Source organism: Herpailurus yagouaroundi, unplaced genomic scaffold (assembly GCF_014898765.1).
Source record: "Herpailurus yagouaroundi ecotype Mexico unplaced genomic scaffold, PumYag 161, whole genome shotgun sequence".
Lineage (NCBI taxonomy): Eukaryota > Metazoa > Chordata > Mammalia > Carnivora > Felidae > Herpailurus > Herpailurus yagouaroundi.
Window position 1 is genome coordinate 25,516,846 of NW_024412402.1, and position 19,514 is coordinate 25,536,359.

Below are 19,514 nucleotides of genomic sequence, written 5' to 3' on the forward strand. Positions count from 1 at the left end.
TGATTTTAAAGGCACATTTGCCCCCAGTTTTCAACACCTCTGCCATAGGAATACATCACAACTTCTCATGGTGGCTTCAGCTAGGTGAATTATGACACCGTGTTTGTTGCCTGCATATGTACAAAGGTCTGAAGCTCCAGCCTCCAAACCTGCAGACTGCTGTCACTGGCCTAGAAAACCACCCAGGGGACAATATAGGTGGACTTTTCTAATGCACAGGGACAAAATTGTTTTGGGGCATAGTGAATCAGGAATGTTTAGCAATCTTCCTAAAATAAGAGTCAAAGTTGGTTAGTCTACATAATTTCAAAACCTGCTTAAGAGCTCCCAAAGCTTTTTTAGTTCTTATATAGTTTCCTTTAAAAATGTTGCATCAGCTAAGCTTGTGATGGCACATGTGGAAAAACCTGAACATTACCAGCTTTGAATCAAAACTGATTCAGAAGAGTTAGATTCTGAATGGGAAACAGTTTTAAGAATATTTTACTCAATATATTTGCTGTTTTTCTTTCTACAAATGTAAAAGAGCAATACATAATAAAAGACACAGCCAAAATAAGCCCAAACAACTCTTTGAACAAATATAAAGTAAAAATTATGTTGTAAGAATGCATTGTGTCCAGATTTGATTGGTAGTCCCTTCTTTCTTAATAAATAGTACATAAAGCGCACCTACATGGCTCAGTCAGTTAAGCATCCGACTTCAGTTTGGGTCATGACCTCATGGCTTGTGAGTTTGAGCCCTGTGTCGGGCTCTGCGCTGACAGCTCAGAGCCTGGAGCCTGCTTCAGATTGTGTGTCTCCCTCTCTCTCTCTGCCCCTCCCCTGCCCACGCTCTCTCTCTCTGCCTCTCAAAAATAAATAAACATTAAAAATTAGAAAAATAAATAGTACATTAAAAATACAATTGTTAATGTGTTACATTTAGTGAAATATAGCAGTATGTAAATCACAAATATTTGTGGTTCCTTTAAGTCATTCTCATATGGCATGGTGATGTAATTGTGTTTCCTTTCCTTTGGATGAGTTGGTTTGATTTGACAATGATTCTTTGTAATGGTTTATTTTTTGTGTCTACTTGGTTAGGATGTGGTGTCCAGTTGTTTAAATGTTAGTATAGATGTTGCTGTGGAAGTATTTTGTAGACAATAGTTTACCATAAAAAAGTAAAATAGATTATCTTCCATAATGTGGGAGTTGGGGAGGCCTGATGAAATCAGTTGAAGGCCTGAAGACCAAAAACTGCATTTTCCTGAGGAAGAAGTAATTTTGCTTCCAGACTGTCATATCAATCTCACCTGAATTTCCAACCTGCTGGCCTGCCCTATTGATTTTGGACTTGCTGTGCCCTAAATTCATATGAGCCAATTCCTTAAAAGAAAACCTTACTCTCCCCTATTGGTTCTCTTTCTATGGAGAATCCAGACTAATATAATCTTTGAACGTATTTTAGGTAGAGTTGAACAGTATGACCAATGTGAAACAGAGGAGGCAGGCAGCCTTTTGGAGTTATACATAGAGAGAAACTTTCTTAATGCAGACTATTTTTGCATCTGCTTACTGGGTGGCAGATTGACTCTACTTAGTGACTCTCATTGTAAACCCCACACCTTCTCACCACCATGTACAGACCCTTATATCTATCCCACATAATTTCCATTTCACTGCCTGGCCCATTGCTTCAGGCCATAGGCATCCTTTATGACTCAGTGGGCCATCATGTGATGCTACCTTTACATCTGCTGTGATTGTAGGACCTAAAAGGACTGGAGGCTGTGACTTCTGTCAGTGCAGCTGTGGTGGTGCTGATGACCTTCTCACCATTAGGCATGGAGTGGCCATCTCATTTCAGCTCAGTGTCTCCAAAGTCAGTTGCTCTGGGCTCAGGATGCACATGGGCAGAAGTGAATGAGCTGTATTAATACTTTCCCCAGCATAATCCATCATCCCCTCAACAATGCATTCCTGACAGTTAATTAGAATCCACACAGTGGAATAACGAACATCGTGTTTAGAATTACAATCTATTGCTAAACAACAGATCAGACAGCCTGTTGTCTCCTATCACCCTGGATGTCTTAAGTGTTCAGTTTCCTATGCCTGTTTAGCATGCTTTAGCCAATAATTCTGGTGAATGGTTTCAGATGGCTTAATCACATCTAGGGGGTGGGACCTGTACCTGTCCATGGGCAGGAGTCCAAGGAGGGAGAGAAGGAAAGCTGCCAGTGCCTAAGGCAGCAAAGGATTCATTCTCTTGGGCCTTGTCTCCTGAGCCTGATGATAGGGGTACAGGAAGTAGGAGGAATCTGAGCAACAAAGTGTGAGTTAGAAGGGGACTCAGGGACATCCAGTTCAATCCTTTCCTTATTCAGAGGCTTCCAAGGGATGCAGATGTGGCCTCCTAACTCCAACCTGCTATGCTTTCTTTTGCTCTCTGACCCAAATCAGAGAGGTTGCTACTTTGGGGACTCAGGCAGCTCTCATCAATTTCTTGGCTGGCTAAGGGGGGATGCTTGTATCCTCATTAGTGCAGCCAGGTGTTTGGCAAATTGAGTCTTCCAGTCCAGTTGCCCCCACAGTCTCTGGCCCCACAAAGAGGCAGCTACCCCTTGAAAAGTGTACCTAGCTCAGCCTGATGACATTTGACCTTTGTTCTGTTGTCACCTTGTGGGTGACTCCTCCCATCCCAGAGACCAAGAGGAGTCTGCTTGTGGGGCAGCAGCCCTGAAGGCCCAGCCCTGGGAGAGTCATTGTCATTCAATAACATGGTGTCAGTGGCCTCTAAAAGAAGTGTTCTGCCATAATCTTTTTTGGGGGTACCCTGAGGCCCCCACAGTGATTCCCAGGGAGCTCCTGAGGTTAGAACCCCACAGTGTTGGATGATTCTGGCTCTAGGTATGGAACTAGGACTGTACATTTAGAGCTCTCTGAGATTCAGCTTCCTCATCTATACAATGAGCAAAAAACAAGTATTTATTTCTTAAATTCTAAAAAAGCTCAACAATGTAATAAGGTAAAGTACTCAATAAATATGTGGTATGTGTGTGCGTGTGAGAGAGAGAGAGAGAGAGAGAGAGAGTTCACTTGTGTGATCACTCACATTTATTCTTGGTCTCCCCAACATGGGCAGGAAGCCACATCCTTAGGAGAGGTGGCATGTTTCCTTCATGTCTTGGGGGGCAGGTGGACATATTTTTAGATCACTTCTGACTTAACAGAGTACTTTGCTGGCCTAAAGGCATGAAGTGTTAGAATCAGTTTAAGAATAGGTTAGAGACAACCAGAATTCACTTTATTCTAGCCATTCAGACTTGGGGGTATGATAGTGTGCTGGTAAGTGTTTATCACCTCAAGAAAAAAAAAAAGCCTTGGAGCCTAGTGTGTGCTGGTTTCAGTGGAGTAAATACTCCTGCCATGACTGATTTTGAGCTTGCAGTGAGGTCACTTGTCTTGGAATTGGAAGAGATGAGCACAATTGGTCTGGGTGGGCTCCAGCACTGCTAGGGAATATAACATACATTATAAGTGGGGGTTAGGCTCCTTGGTGGCTGAGTCCCCTCTTATTAGCCAACTGTCATCCCACTGCAAGCTGTGCAGCTATGCTGAAGGTGAGGATACATGTTCTCTCAGCTATTTCCTAAGTACCTTGCTCCAGGGCTGGAACCAGCAGTAGCACTGGTTGGTTCATTGGGCCGATGGCACAGCCCCAGGATCTCTGAGATTCTGCTCAGCTTAGCTTTCCTGGTATGCCCTGATGGGTGGCATTTACCACCTTTGTAAGTGCATTCCCCACCCTCCCACCCTTTTCTGGTCTATAGCCAGGCGGGCTGTAGGCGTTTTATGAATGCCTATTCAATGACAGGCGTTTTCAATCACGAGTCACACGTGGGCACAGGCAAGGAAAATTAAAGAACTTTGAAGCTTCCCTTCGCCCAGCCCTGGAAAAGCCTGTATGGGCCTTTGTCTTTCCTGTCAGCACTGTGGGCTCTCTCTCAGGGGCTTGCTTGTTCCTCTTCCTTATTTAGCAGTGATGGACAACCCAGTCCCTCTGTCCTCATGGAAAGCTGGGTATAAAGTGATTCTGCCCCACCTCATCCTCCACTGCTAGGAGGTGGATTCAGGGCTCCTTCCAAATCTTCTAGACAAAGGCTTGACCCAGAGAATTCTGTCCACTAGGCCTGTCTCCTGACTCAGAGGCAGGAGGGAGACACACATGAATGACTCACAGTTGCCATGCCTTGCTATGGCTTTATGAATAAATTGGGTGCCTTGCAGAAAGATCACTGTATCTCCGATGCAAAACCCCACAAGATGATAAATATAGATTCCTTTGTTATAATCATAGCAACATCTTGATCTTCCTCTGGTAATTAAAATGTAACCAAACTACCATTTAATTTCATTCTAGTCCATTTCCAAATTGTGTTGTGTAAAGACATCTTGATACAAGAAATACTCCCTGAAGCCCAGATCCCATTGTGAGGGACTCTGTTCTGAAAACTCAGGCTTCTGCTGGAGAACGAGCTCAGATTTGGCCATGTAGGGTGCCTGTGCGCATTGACAGCCCTGCCTCCTCGTCTTTGCCTCTCTCTGCAGAGACAGTTCTTGTTCTACACTTCGGAACCTTCTTCAATCATCCCATCTACTGATGAAGAAGCTCAGATTGCATCTTAGAGAGGAGGAGCCCCTTGCCAGATCCCCTTAATTAATGCTTGGAAAAGAACTATTTCAGAAAAGTTCCACACACCTTTGAGGGGCAATGTGCTTTGCCCTTGATGGCTGCTCTTATGAAGATGGCTTTCACTGGAGGGGCAGCTGTCCTGTCTGCAGAGCTCCCCTCAGCACCACAGACCTTACCTAGGCCAGAGGGAGAAAGGCAGGAAGCCTTGTGTTAGCAGCAGTGTTGTGGGGCATGATGTGGGAGAGGCAAAGGAGGCAAGGCATGGGAAGAGGACAAAAGAGAGACCAAGGGGGAACCAGGGATCTAGTCCAGCCAAATTCATGGGGCTGGCCCCTGTGAGCTTGCTGTAGCTGCTGTGGCAGCCAAGCAGCATGAGTCATCTGCTTTCCCTGTAGCAGTTTGTCCAAAGGCTTGAAAGCCCATCTGCAGGGTGGCTCTCTGGCTAGCACTGTGCCTGCAATGGAATTGGGAAGGGGGCCTATTACCAGGTATATAAGGCTGAGCCAACATAATCAGTGGAGAACACCCAGGAACACCTCTCCATCATTTTGGCCCTGGGAGGAGAAAGAAACATGGACATGATCTATAGGTTGGGGAAAATACATTGGCCTGGGAGACAAAGGGGGTTGGGGAAGAGATGGGGTGGGCTTCTTATCAGTTTCTGTTGTTCGCTTTCAGATGAAAGAGTTTGCTTTAGGTTATATAAGGTCCTTACAAATCTGTGATCCTTGGAGATTCCAAAATAGGGAGCAAGGAAAGAGGGTGCTGAGTAAACAGGAACTACATCAGTCGAAGTTGTCATCAGTTTCAGAGGAAAAGCTGTATCCTCGCTGTGGTGTGTGTGTGTATGTGTGTGTGTGTGTATGCATGTGGGTGTGTGTGTGCATGCACACACACGCACACACACAGATGGTGTAAGCTTTCTAATTGTTGGGATGAACAGAGCAGGGGAGGAGAGTCTGGTTGCCAGGACTAGGAAATCTGGAGGTCCCCATTCTAGAATTGGTACCTACAGTCCAGGACTGAAGGGAAGGTCTTGGGAAAAATGCTGAGCATGTTAATTATGAAGCAGCAGAAGCTTCCTTTCTTTCAAACTGCCTACTCTCAGGACTCACTAACAAGACATGGAAGCTCATAGCAAGAGCCAGAATGAAGAAGTGCGAGGGAATGACCTCAGAGAGATGGATACACAGCAGAGATGACCAGTTGAGGTCAGCTTGGCAGGAGAAAGTTGAGTCCCTGGACTGTGCTTTTTGCAAGCCTGAGGACTCTGTGAGGAGCTATATCTTCCCTTCATGTGACAAGCACATAGCACCCCCCACCCCCGCCAGGTGTTGCTCAGTACAAGCCGGCTGAGTGCATAGAGATCAAGCCAGAGGTCAGACAAGTTGAAACCCAAACTGTCCCCCCAGACATGTTCCTCTTTATCTTGGTTGCAAGGCCCTTCTTGATCCCCATTCCTCAAGGGCTCATTATACCACTGTGCCCCCATATCCTATCAAGCTCCAGTGCTGATGGATTTTACCTCCTCAATGTTCCTGTGAGCCCACACTGCTTTCTCCAGCCCTGGTATCACCACACTGGTTCCACCATCATTTCTCATTTGTCTGTTGCAGTAGCCTCCTCACTGACACCTTGAGCCCTTGTTAAATTTGTGAATCTATGCCCATCATCCCTCTGCTGTAATCCTTCAGTGGCTTCCCACTCACTGCCTGCAGGATAAAGTCCCACACAACCTTCTAGGCTTTCATGATCTGAACTCCACTCCTGCTGCCCAGGCCTCCAGACAAATGAAACTCCTGGTACTTCCTCTAAAGCACTGCACTCTCTCTTCCTTAGACATTTGCATCTCCTGTCCCTCTGTCTGTAATCCTCTTATATCCTACCTTGGGCCAACTCCTTGCTTCCAAGCTTGGCTTAGACATGAGCTTCCACAGATACCTCCGCCAGTGTCCCAGCTGGGTGCTCCCGAAGACCATCTAAGTATCTGCATTCAAGCCCCTGCTACACAGTTCTCAGATGGCCTGCTAATGCACCTATCTCTTCAGAGGCCTGGGAGCCTCTTGAGGTCAGAACCATGGTTGGTCCTGGTGTCTTACACAGAGCCTGGCCCAGAGTCGATCCTCAAATACTATACTGTATTTTCTTGAATGTAAGGAAATTCTTTAGTGTAAGACATGCCATCTGATTGCATGGTAGGAGGACATGGAGGTACCACATTAAACATATGCCCAATTATTTTTGACTAATGAAATAGTATATTTATCGAAGCCACATTTCTTCTTCAGGAAGGACTGGGATTTATGTTTGTGTCTGCCTTCATTACATTCGAAATGGGAGTATTCTTCACCACAAGAACTGCATTGACAGTTCTTCAGAGCCTAATGATGGCCACTGTGTTACTCTGGGTGTGCTTGATGCAGACCTCTGGAGCACTTTAGGATTGCCAATGTAATTTCAAGAATATTGAAAAATACCATGGTTTCTTCTGCATTTGCTATTTGATTGAACTCAGTTTTTCTTTTCTTTTCTTTTTCTTCTATATTGACTTATGTATTGCTGGAAGTGAGACAGTCTGTCTCAAAAATGAGTCTAACACTTTTGATAGATGCTGTTCTGCTCCTGAGTGATAGTCCCTCAAGACATGTTCTGTGGTCCCATACCCTCCCAGATTTGAGAATGCTGCAGTCTATGCCTGGATGGTAGGCACTTCAGGTGCCTATCATTGCATTGCAGGTAAATGAATGGATATCTCCAGGATGCATGATTATTTTTCCCTCCAATGTTCTGTCATGGAGGTTGTCTTTCTGAAGACATTTTTGGTGAAAATTAATGATTCGCATAAAAGAGAAAACTCTACTTATGTGATACTACCAAAGGAAATAACCAATTGCAACTTCTATTGGATGGATGGATACTTTGTATTCTTCTTACACTTCCCACACACAGGCAAAACCTCCTTTGTTCAGACTTACTTCTCTGCTTATCCTGTGGCAAGTTTCTCTGGATCTTGATTATAGGAAGACACATTTGATTTCATAAATTTATCACTGAAACTCAATCTGATATAACCTGAGAGGGGAGGGTCATGGTAAATGAAGCTGAAATGACCCTGCCTCTTTTTACTAAAGTTTGGCAGTGTCTACAAGACACATGGTTATTTAATTGTTTCTAGGAGTGTTGTGCTTCCTCTCATGTCCACATCCTCGAATAAACAGGAGACTCCCCAGGGTTGGGGTGGTGACTTCCCCCTACACTCTAGCTCTTAGCTGTGTTCACAGAGGTTTCTGAGAAGAGCAGGTATCCCCACCCCAGACTCAGAGGATGAACACCTAAGAAAAGGCTTCTGCTATCTTTATTATGAAGAGAGGCACTGCAGGGTCTGGGTTTCCTAGCCTGATGCTGCATCAGTTTCCATGGGTGAAGAAATAGCTCCAAGCCTTCAGCTTAATCCTTTTGCCTCATACCAGGAATTTTCTTTATGTCTTTGATGAGTTAAAGCTATACTCATCCTGTCTATCCCATTTATTTATATGTTCCCTCATTTTTTCGGTAGCCATGTATACAGGCTAGAGGGGCTTTAGAAGATAACACTAGCAGAAAGGAAGGGTGGGGGATCCAAGACCCTTATGGCAGTATGTTTGGGGGAAGGGTAGTCTTCCTTGAGACTGTGAAGTTCCTGAATCATCTCCTATAAACCTCTTATCCCCCCAGCAGGATCATGGGTGGTTTTAGTAATTCCTCCTCTTGTTTCTCTTCTTTAGGTTTCTAGCCTATTTTCCAGGTGTCCCTGGACATGGAGGAGGCCTCAGTGAACGGTAAGATCCAGGAAAAGACTGTGACTTCAGGGAATAACAATCAACAATTTTTCAGGCCTGAGAAACCAAAACCAAAACTGCTGCTTCGGTAAGACTGAAAACCTGGGTTTTCTATGGCTGTTTTCCCCTTAAGACCTCTGTAGCTGTGCCTTCATACCATCCTCGCTGCCAGAAAACACAGAGAGGGAGGTAAAGTATAATGACTTCAGTGATCATCCACTTTGAATAATTATTTCCATTGTTAGTCAGTAGATCACAATTGATGCTCACATTAACACTCTGACATTCACTGTAATCCCCTTTTCACAGACATGGGCAAAGTAGGTAAATTCATTCATTCATCTATTTATGTATTTATTCATCCATTCAAGAAGTAGTCAGAGGTATTCAAGAAGCTCAGAGATATGTATGCTCAGAGATATCTCTGAGCTACATTGTATAAGCAATGACCTCTGAGAGTACCTAATGCAATGGGTAAAGTATAAAAATATAAAATATGAAACTGTGAAATGTAAAAATAACATAAGAAGCATAGAGGTAAAATTGCTGTGGGATCACATGTGAGAGTGGCAATACAATCTGACAGGAACTGCAAGTATTATTTACCAGGAACAGCAAGTGGTTGGCTGTGGTTGGCACACAGGAGGCATAGAGGGATGGATGGGGCAATGAGGCTAAATGTTCTTTTGGGAATGGAGAGAGGGAAAAGGTTTTGAAATGCAAGGCTAGGGAAATTATACTTTGATAGCAATGGGGATGGTTTGAAGACACTTGAGTCATGACCCTCTCTGGCTGGAATGGGAGAAACAGGGAATTGATAGTAGGGCCCATGTGTGAGGTGAGTATTGTGTGACTCCCTTCAGGGGTCAGCAGGTGATGTGGTCTGCATTGAAACCCCAAATCCTTGGTTCTTCACTGACAATGAGCTGCCTTCTTCTTGGAAATGCCCCATATTATGAGTGGAGAATGGAAGCATGGAGAAGCAGGGGACTCCATGCCAGTCATCTTGGGGTCAACATCAGTGAGGGGTGGCCAGCCTGCTGTTGGGCCCATGACTTGTTCACTATTTTGTTCTGAGTGCCCAGCCCAGTGCTGACAAGCAGCAAAATATGCAGAAGAGAGGAGCAGGGGTCGTCCCTGGGGCCTCCTTCCTCAGGAGGCTGCTTTGCTAGGGATGTGACAGTTCAGCCAAGTGTTCTCCCCCTCTCCCCCTTAGAACACACTTTCATGGAGAGTCTGGAGCATGGCAGCTAAAGCAAAGGACTTTTCTTCTTCTCCTGGCCCCTCCTCACAGCCTGGTCCAGGGCACTAAGCACCCAAAGTCCAACAGGGTCAGCCCAGGTCCCTTGAGCAGGGAGAAGGCAGATAGTAGTCTGCGGAGTGAGGGGTCCTCAGTAGGTGCTTAGCTGTGGAGCAGTTGCCCTGCAGGGAGCTTCTTTTGTCATCTCTGTCAAATCTGAATTCTCAGAGGTGACAGCTTTGACTTCAGATCTCCTTCTTTAATTTAGTCTTTGTCACTCCATTGATGGAAATTTATACATTCAATAACTATTGCTAGTGTGGATTGAGGCATGGGTGATGGGATGAGAGCGGAGGCTGTAGATGCCAAAATCTTGCAGGAGAGCCATCTCCCTACAGCTGGGGCCCTAAGCTGGGGTTCTGGATGCCCTGCTGTCTGAGGCTCAGGGTGGAGAGCTCAGGGTTCCTTTTTCATTTACCAAACATTTGAGCTCCAAGTCAGATAAGGAGGTTGAGGATGTAACAACGGATAATAAACGGCCCTTGTTTTCTAAGAGCTTCTAGTCTAATGAGAAAAATAACTAGACTTGAGACCTCACATGAGGTCGTGTAGAGTGCCTGTGTGCTTTGGGATCAGGGAGCCAAATAACTGTCTTTGATTCATGTATATCCAATTTAATTCAAGCCCCGGTGCTGAGTACCTGTTTCTGGGAAAAACACCGTTGGAGTGGTGGGCTGGATGTGGGAAAGCAGAGACTGCAAGGACTATGATGCTATATATCAATAGGACTAGCTGCTCTTTCATCTTCTCTCCCTCTCTCCTTCTCCTTCTCTCTCCCTCTCTGTCTCTTTCTCTCTCCTTCCCTCCCTGCCTCCACTTCCTTCTCTCTCCCTTTCTTCCTCTCTATCCCTTCCTCTCTCCTTGCCTGCCTCCTTCCCCCTCCCTCCCTCTCCCTCTCTCCTTCCCTTTCCCTCTTCCTTCCCTCCCTCCATCCCTCTTTCCCTCTCCCTCTCCCTCTCCTCCCTCTCTCTCCTTCTCCCTCTCTCCCTCTTTTGGCTCTCTTTTTTTCTCTCTTTTGCTTTCTCCTCTCATCCTTTTTCATTCACTCATACAGTAAATATTGGTGGTGTTCTCAATACACTCCAGACTCCCTGATTCAGATCCGGGGAAGAATGCTGAGCTCAAACAGATTCTGTCCTTGTCCTCATGGAATTCACCCAAGTGTGTGGGAGACACAACCATTAATCAAATAAGCACCCAAGTGTGTAATTAGGAGCTGTGCTGAGAAGGGTGCAGGGAGCTATAAGAATGACTCGTGGGCTGATCTCATTGATGGGCCCCAGGGTGCTGTGCACATGTCCCAGAAACTGTGCTGCACTCAAGACCTTTTATTCTTTATTGTTGGTATACTAATGTTACACTGCATATACATAATGTCATATATACCTATATGTTATAACACTATATATATAATGTAATATACATTGTATCATATATATGTATGTTTTAAATTGCAATCCATAGAGTATGATTTCTGGCCATAAGAATGAGTTTGTTTTGAAAGCTGAACACTGACAGAATGTAAATTCACTATCAAAGATTTTACATGTTAAAAGAGACTAGGAAAATACTAGAAGAAAACATAAATGAATGTGTAATCTTTGGGTGGATAAGGCTTTCAAAAATATGAAGGAAGAGATTGACAATTCTGGTCACACAAAATTTTAGAGCTTTAGGAAATCATGGACCAACCTAAATGACAAGCATAAAACCATACGGCTCCAGCCTCACAGGTAGTGGGCTGCTGGTGAAACTCTGCTGGCATGGGAAGTGCAACTGGACTATAGGCAGAGTAACGCATGTAGGGTATAGCACATAGAGTACCGCACATAGAGTACTGCACGTAGAGTGCTGCACACAGTACCACATGTCGTGTGCCACACACGGAGTAACACACATAGAGTACCGCACACAGAATACCGCAGGCAGAGTACAACACAGAGGACTGCATGCAAAGTATTGCATGTAGAGTACAGCACATAGAGTAGCGCACACAGAATACCACATGTAGAGTACCACACACAGAATACTGCACATAGAGTAGGCAGGTAGAGTACTGCATGCAGAGTAAGGCACACAGAGTATGGCATGCAGTGTATTGCAGGTAGAGTACTACACCCAGAGTCCTATATGTGGAGTACCGTACACAGAATACTGCACACAGAGTACAGCACACAGAGTACTGCATGCAGGGTACCGCACGTACAGTGCTGCACACAGACTACCACATGTAGAGTACTGCACGCAGAGTACCACTTGCAGAGTACTGCACACAGAATACCGCACAGCTCCCACACCAGTTGGTAAAGAGCTGCTTCCCTGAATCTCTGAGTGGCATGTGCCCTGTCCCCACCTCCCTTTGGATCAGCCCCCCTCCAACATTCAGGAATTTGCAGATGAATGCCTCTAGGATCCTGCTCCAAAGTTCCAGCTGATTTTCATCCTAATTATTTGATGCCCATGCTACACAATTGTCAAAATATTTTGAATTTTACCCCATTCTTAACATAGTATTACTGAATGATTATTATGTGCTAGGCACTGTCTTATCTATGTTAGGCTCTGTAACTCATATAATCCTCACAACAGCTTTGGAAAGGGTATGTTATTGCTATGCCAGTTTGTAGATACACAGAGATGTTGAAAGGGCAACTCCTGGCTAGGTGCCTAGGGTTACAAAGATTGAAAAAGGTGTAGTGAGGTTGAACCTGGGAAGTCTGGCTTTGGAGCTGATACTGTTTTGTTTTTTTTTTTATAAGCCTGAATGAACTAAGACACTAAGTCAATAAGACAAAAATAAAGAACAGCAAAAATTACAGAATTATTCATGAATACAATGAAAGTACAGAGATATTGTCCCCATTTTTTTGTTTTTAATATTACATGTTTATTATTGAAGTACAGTTGACAAATGTTATGTTAGTTTCAGTCACACAACATAGTGAATCTACAGCTCTACACATTATGCAGTGTGGAGCCAAGACTCTTAGCCTTGGAGCATCACTGCCATTTTCCAAACCAGCAAGAACAAGGAGGACAACCCCATAGAAGAATGGGTGAAGGATTTGAACAGGTAATTTGCACACACAGACACAAAAGAGATGTACGTGTACAATAAACCTATGGCAAGATTTTCACCTTCATTAAAAATTAGATAAATGTAGGGGTGTCTGGGTGGCTCAGTCGGTTAAGCAGCCAACTTCATCTCAGGTCATGATCTAAGGTTTCATGGGTTCGAGCCACACATCAGGTTCTGTGCTGACATCTCAGACCCTGGAGTCTGCTTCAGATTCTGTCTCCCTCTCTCTCTGCCCCTCCCCTGCTTACTCTCTGTCTCTATCAAAAAATGAATAAATGTTAAAAAAATAAAAAAAATAAATGCAAATAGTAATAATAATGATATATTCTTCTACTGTAATATTGGAAAAAAATAAAGTTGGACAAAACCCAGTGTTAGAGATGTTGTGAGGACTTGGACAATCTTGTTAGTAGGGGTTGTGATATTTGGGGGACAGTTTGGTAATATGCATCCAATATGAAATGTGTTTCCCTTTTGAAACAAGTCTACATTCAGGTTACCACAGCACAGAAAGATATATAGTCAAGGACATTCATAAATGTATTGTCTGTTATCACAAAACAATGAAAACAACCAAAATGCCCACCACGCATGAGTTAGTAGAACAAAAAATGGCAAATTCTTATGGTAGAGAACGTTCTCAGTCTTGGAAATGGTGATAAAGCTGAAAATGCCTGAATGACATTTTCCATTAAATACAATCACAAAACAGTGTGCATGAGACCACTTGTAGAAAATTATATGCATATGAGTATATGTATATGCATGGGGATAATCTGAAAGACATGGCACTAAAGAGTAAATGGTAGGTATCTCCAGGTGTGGGAGATCTTTTTCTCTCCTTCTTTGGGGAGCAAATTTCATATTGTTTGAATTTTTAATTAAAACAGTAAATATATTTAGTTAAAAGAACTATCAGTGATGGGGTGCCTGGGTAACTCAGTCAGCTGAGTCCGACTCTTGGTTTCGGCTCAGGTCATGGTCTCACAACTGGTGGATTTGGCTTCTGCACTGGCAGTGTGGATTCTCTCTCTCTCCCTCTCTCCCTGAACCTCCCTCCTCTCTCAAAACAAATAAAGAAAACATTAAAAAAACACAAAGAGCTATCAGTAAGATATTGGCTATAGCTTCTAGCCGAGATTTCTGGAAGGCATTGTGCTTCTTTTAGAAAAGTGTTTTTCAAACTGCAGGTTAAAATCCATTACTGGTTCTAAAATCAGTGTATAGGTTATAGACAGCATTTAAAAACAAAAACAAACATACAAAGTTGAGTGTTATTTTGTGAACTAATAAAAATTTACTGTTGTGCTTGCTTTGTGAGGTAAAATGTTATCTGTAGGGTCAAACACAGTGCTCTGATGGTATGCTGAGAATGTGCTGCTGGTGGGCCAGACTCCTGGGATTCAAACACTGAGGAAGTTCCCCCAACCCTCCAACTTTTTGGAGCAAAGAAAATAAAGGGTCCCAAATCAAGTGAGCTGGCTTTTCCTGATCCGTGGTACCCAAAAGCTGTCTTTCTCCTTCCTTTTACCTACTGCACCAAATGTACCATGGGTTTGTTGAAAGTGTTTCTTACTAGCAGCATCAGGTAATTTGGAGACATAGTTTTTCCAAACAGAACCAATACGTCACTGAGAGCAGGGCTGCTTACACAGCAGAACCTCAAGCTTTTACTTCAGTCTTGCACACGTGAGAATTCCTGGGTGGGAAGGTGCAGGGCCACCTTGTAAGGTTTGTATAGAGAATAATTTAGGGCTTCCTCTTGACCAAATAAAGCATTATATTGATAATGAGCCCAAAAGAAGGCTATAGGTAGAAAGGCTGTGCATAATAATGCTAATATTAATACTACTCATAAAATATTTTATAATCCAAATGCAAAACAAATATAACCCAATGACATTAAGCCTTGCAAAAGGTTCTATTAACTATTTTTTTTTCTTTTCTGTATTTTAGGATGCTTTGAAATCTTGGGGCCTTGTGACTAGGGCTCAAGGGAGGGATGGCCCCTCCCAGGGACAACTAATTCCTAGAGATAGCAAACAACTAGCCTGAGTGCATGCCTTTGGTATTCAAACCAACAAATCCAGAGCACATACTGGGATCTGCCTCCTATTATCAGGTTCTGCAGTCTTAGATACTATCCCCCTGCCCTCAGTCACCCCAGGCCAGGTACTAGACAACTAGAAACCACCTCTATAACACAGAGCCTGCCAAAATTCTCAAACTATCTAATTCCCAGCCTGCTCAGCTGCATATCCTGCTTCACCCATGACTTCTCCCAACAACCACAATAAAGGCTTTGTTCATGTTGTTTTCCTCTTGTCCCTTCTGACTCCTGACAGATCCTGGTGCTTCCCTGTGTGGACTTAGGTGGTATGGCATGTGCCTTTCTCTTGGAAATTGTAAGTAACAAACTATCTTTTCCGTGGCAACAATTTCCTGATCTGTTGATCTTACCAGCCTGATTGTATCAAATCCTGGGTACATTTTCAAATAAGTGTCAATCAACGGCAAGTAATATAGGCACTCAAAATTGCCAGATAATTCAGAATTATTAATAGTAGGCTCAAGCCATTTGAAGATTTATATCCCCACTTTGCTAATAGATTTAATACCTCAGAGAATTTATTCTATGAGCAGAGGAGCCACTTGGGGAAAGAATGGCATTTAAACTCCTTTGGAATGAAATCCAGAGGTTGGCACAGCCATGATCCTAATGATTCTTATGAGAGTTAACTCAAGAGGTCTAGATTCAGATGATTTTCAGTACAGAACATTTGCAAGAGCATTCATTGGTAGCCCTGACAGCAAGGTGGGAATTAACTCTGTGATGTGTCAACAATGGGAACAATGCTTTTCAAACCTTTTCTCAAAGATCTTTTGCTGAAAGCATTAGGCTACCTTGCCTTTCTTGATTAAAGTGACTTTATGCCTGGAGGAAGGCTGTGAATGAGCAGAGGCTCTCTGTTTCACAGAAAAGCTTCTCATCATACTTGGAAAAGGATGGTGTAAAATTTTTCAGGTCAGTTCACACCAGGGCGATTCTATGTTGGAAGTACTTGTGCTTCTAGAACAACTTGACAACAGGAAATTGTCAAACATTTTCTTAAGCTCCTGGAAGCTTACTAGGGGAGTCAGGGATTGTTACTTCTAGATTTGAGCACTGTACCAGTTTACTTAGGAAAGAAAAAAGTTCTAAGAGAAGAGTGAAGCACCTAAACATCAAATTGAACAAGGCTGGCTCAAAACTTATCCACATGTCTGGGGCGTGGCCCTAGCAGCTCCTGGCAGGGGACACTGATGGAAACCAGAAGTGCCCTATGAGGCTCTTCTGTTTCACAACCTTGCTGTCAGTCAGGCTGGGCATGCTTGGACAAGGAGGAGAGGTTAGGGTGGATGGTGAGATAAATTGCAGAATACACTGTATATGCCTGTCTAGCAGTAGAATTTTCATAGACCCTGATTTCCTGGATTTGGGGAGGAGACATATCACTATGATGTCTTGATGATAGGTCAAATAAAGAGCTTATTGTGGAAGAATGCATGTCCTCAGAATAGTAGGACTTCATTCTCTGTGTTCTGTCACTGCTCACACATGCTCAGGGCTTATCAGTATCAATTTCCTCACATTCATTACCTCTTTATTGCTCACAATAGGGGTATGATATTATTGTTACATCTATGGTCATGGAGCCTGAGGCTCAAGGATTAAGGGTCTTGCCTGAAGTAACAGACAGTGAGGGTCAGGGTATGGATTTTAGCCATGCTCTTAACCCAATCCACACTGTGGCAGGCTAAAATTCACCATGTGTCTGTTCCACAAGGTAAGAGGCAGGTCAGCTTTTCTGAAGCAATTCAACTTCAGTCATGTTTTTCTTACCCCAAAGGCACTATTACTGGCTATTCCATGTGCTGAAGAAGCTTGCTGTGGCTTGCAGTCACCCAGAGAGGTGTTTTCAGGCAACTCAAGCAGCTGTTGTCTTCTGAGTCTGTGACTTTCTCCCTTCCTTCCTTCCTTCCTTCCTTCCTTCCTTCCTTCCTTCCTTCCTCTCTCTTTCTTTCTTTCTTTCTTTCTTCTTTCTTTCTTTTCTAAACATTTATTTATTTAAATTTAAATTAGTTAACATACAGTGTAGTATTAGTTTCAGGAGTGGAACCCAGTGATTCATCCCCTACATATAGCACCCAGTGCTCATCCCAACAGGTGTCCTCCTTAATGACCATCACCCATTTAGCCCATCCCCCCACCCAAACTCCCCTCCAACAACCCTGTTTGTTCTCTGTATTTAATAGTCTCTAATGGTTTGTCTCCCTCTCTGTTTTTATCTTATTTTTCCTTCCCTTTTTCTATGCTCATCTGTTTTGTTTCTTAAATTCCACATATTAGTTTGTTAACCAGATGCTTCATTCTACAGTGCAGGCTGGCAAGGTGGAGGGGGTGGAGTTTGTACTTGGCCACAGGTGGCTTTGGATTTGAGGTCCCAAGAGCTTGCTGACCCCTCAGAGGGATCAGGTTACATTTGTGTGGAAGGTAAGAAGTTCCTACTGTGAATCTGTGCTTGATCCTGGTTGAGGAACCTTTGCTTCTCTTTGATTATAGTAGTCTGCCCTATGTTGCTGTGCCTTTCCACACTGCATTCTTATTCCCAGGTAGGGCCTGGATGCTGGAATGTAGTCAGAACAGAGGGATTTGGGAAGGGTGGGGCGGGGGATGGGGAGCAGAGGCCCAGCATGGGGTGGACTGGAATCACATGCTTTCCAACTTTATTTACCTTCCCTGAGACTCAGTTTCTTCATTCCAATCTCAAAGGATCATTGTAACTTAAAATGAGATTAAATAGGCAAAACTTTAATGTGCTTCACTCATGTTAGGCTCTCAATAAATGTTTATTACCACATTCCATTCTCTATCCCTCCCTGGCTACCACTTCCTTCCTTCTTTCCTTCCTTCCTTCCTTCCTTCCTTCCTTCCTTCCTTCCTTCCTGTATCCATTTCTTATTTTCCTTCCCCTACTCCACTTTCCAAGGCTCAGTTTCTAGAACCAGATGCTGTCTGGTGGGTTAGGGCAATATAAGGAAATGCTGACCCCCTTGGGATGCACAAATATTACAGAAGCCCTGACCACAGCTCCCTGATCACTGGAGGCAGGACCAAGGCACAATTCTTGCATTATAATGATATATGTGAGGGGGAAGAATGGAGGTGGAGGAGCAAGACAAAAAGATGGCTATTTGATTGTTCTCTCTTTCCTCCTCTAGATAAAAGTGAAATTCCTGGACTGGAGAACAAAATACTCCCTCACAAAAAAGAAGACCATTAAAATTTACTTCTGCTGCAATGTAATAAAGGGGACGATAACCCTCAACATCAGGAAATGACTCCATGCTTTCCCTTTCATATTTGAAACCAGAGGTCCTTACAGCTGCTGCCTTCCTCATCTCAAGCATTAATTTTCTATTACAAATAAAATTAATGAGTTTAGCCAATTTCTGATGCTCATAAAGTTGTGCTTTTCATTACCAAGGTTAACAGCCTGCTGGATACACCTCCTTTTGGTGGGACTCCCACAGAGCTGGGACTGACTGATGCCACCTGGGGCTCAGGGTAGACCCACACCCCAGTCCTGGTCCTGAGATACCAGATGTCTGCTTCTTTTTCTTTAAACCCACAATGTCCTCCACTTATTAGACCTTCAGCTTAAAACTTGCCTCTCCCAGGATCCCTCCCTGATTGACTCTGAGCATTATGACCACACTATAATGTCATATTCTTTTAACACCTACACAGGGTTGGTGACAGATTCAAGTCTGATGGGGGAGACAGCCAGTCTGATGGGACCATGCTGGGGAACAACTGGCCAAGCTCTTCTCACCCAGGGTAGGGTCAGGAAGCTTTTCAAAAATATGTGATATTTAAGTGTCTAGCAGTACACATAGCTATAGAGCTAGGGACCCTTCTGCCTTGTGTCTTTTCTCATAGTGCAGCTCTGTAGACCAGGGGTTGGCCCATTGTATTCCACTGGCCAAATCTAGCCATTGCCTGTTTTTGTGAATAAAGTTTTATTGGAACACAGCTATGCTTATTAATTTGCATACTGCCCATGGCTGCTCCTGTGCTATGACTGCCACACTGAGCAGCTGTAGCAGAAATGGTCAGCCCACATAAAATATTTACTGTCTGACTCTTTATGGAATAAGTTCGATGACCCAGCTGAAGCTCATTCTGCTGTTTGCAGTAAACTTTTCTGATGCTTGATTTCAACCAAAATATTCCTGACCTCTGTTCTGGTGCATTGAGTCTCTTTATAGCTAATGTTAAAATGTTAAGAATTAATACAGTTATAAAATACAAACACAAGGGCTTGGTTGTCAGAGTACCTGTATTTGCATCACAGGTCAAACTAGTCACTAATGACTATATAATAATAATAGTAAATGCAGTAACAGTTTTTATTTGCTCAGCAATTATTATGTGACAGGTATTGGGTTAGGCTTTTGAAATACATTATTTCATTTAAATTCTCACAAAAAATCTCAAATATAGGTTTTTTTTATCCCCATTTTATAGCTGCTGAAACTAAGGCTCACAATAAGTGGTGAACTTAACTTAAGAATTATATTCACCTTCTGGGC

At 43.5% G+C, this 19,514-nt stretch overlaps 1 long non-coding RNA gene across 1 annotated transcript; it reads left to right on the plus strand.

Moving 5' to 3' along the window:
- Positions 1-17,299: 17,299 nt before the first annotated feature.
- LOC121035304 (uncharacterized) lies at positions 17,300-18,368 on the plus strand. The gene is made up of 2 exons (XR_005792842.1): positions 17,300-17,412; positions 18,141-18,368. It is a non-coding gene; the product is annotated as an uncharacterized LOC121035304 (long non-coding RNA).
- Positions 18,369-19,514: the final 1,146 nt, after the last annotated feature.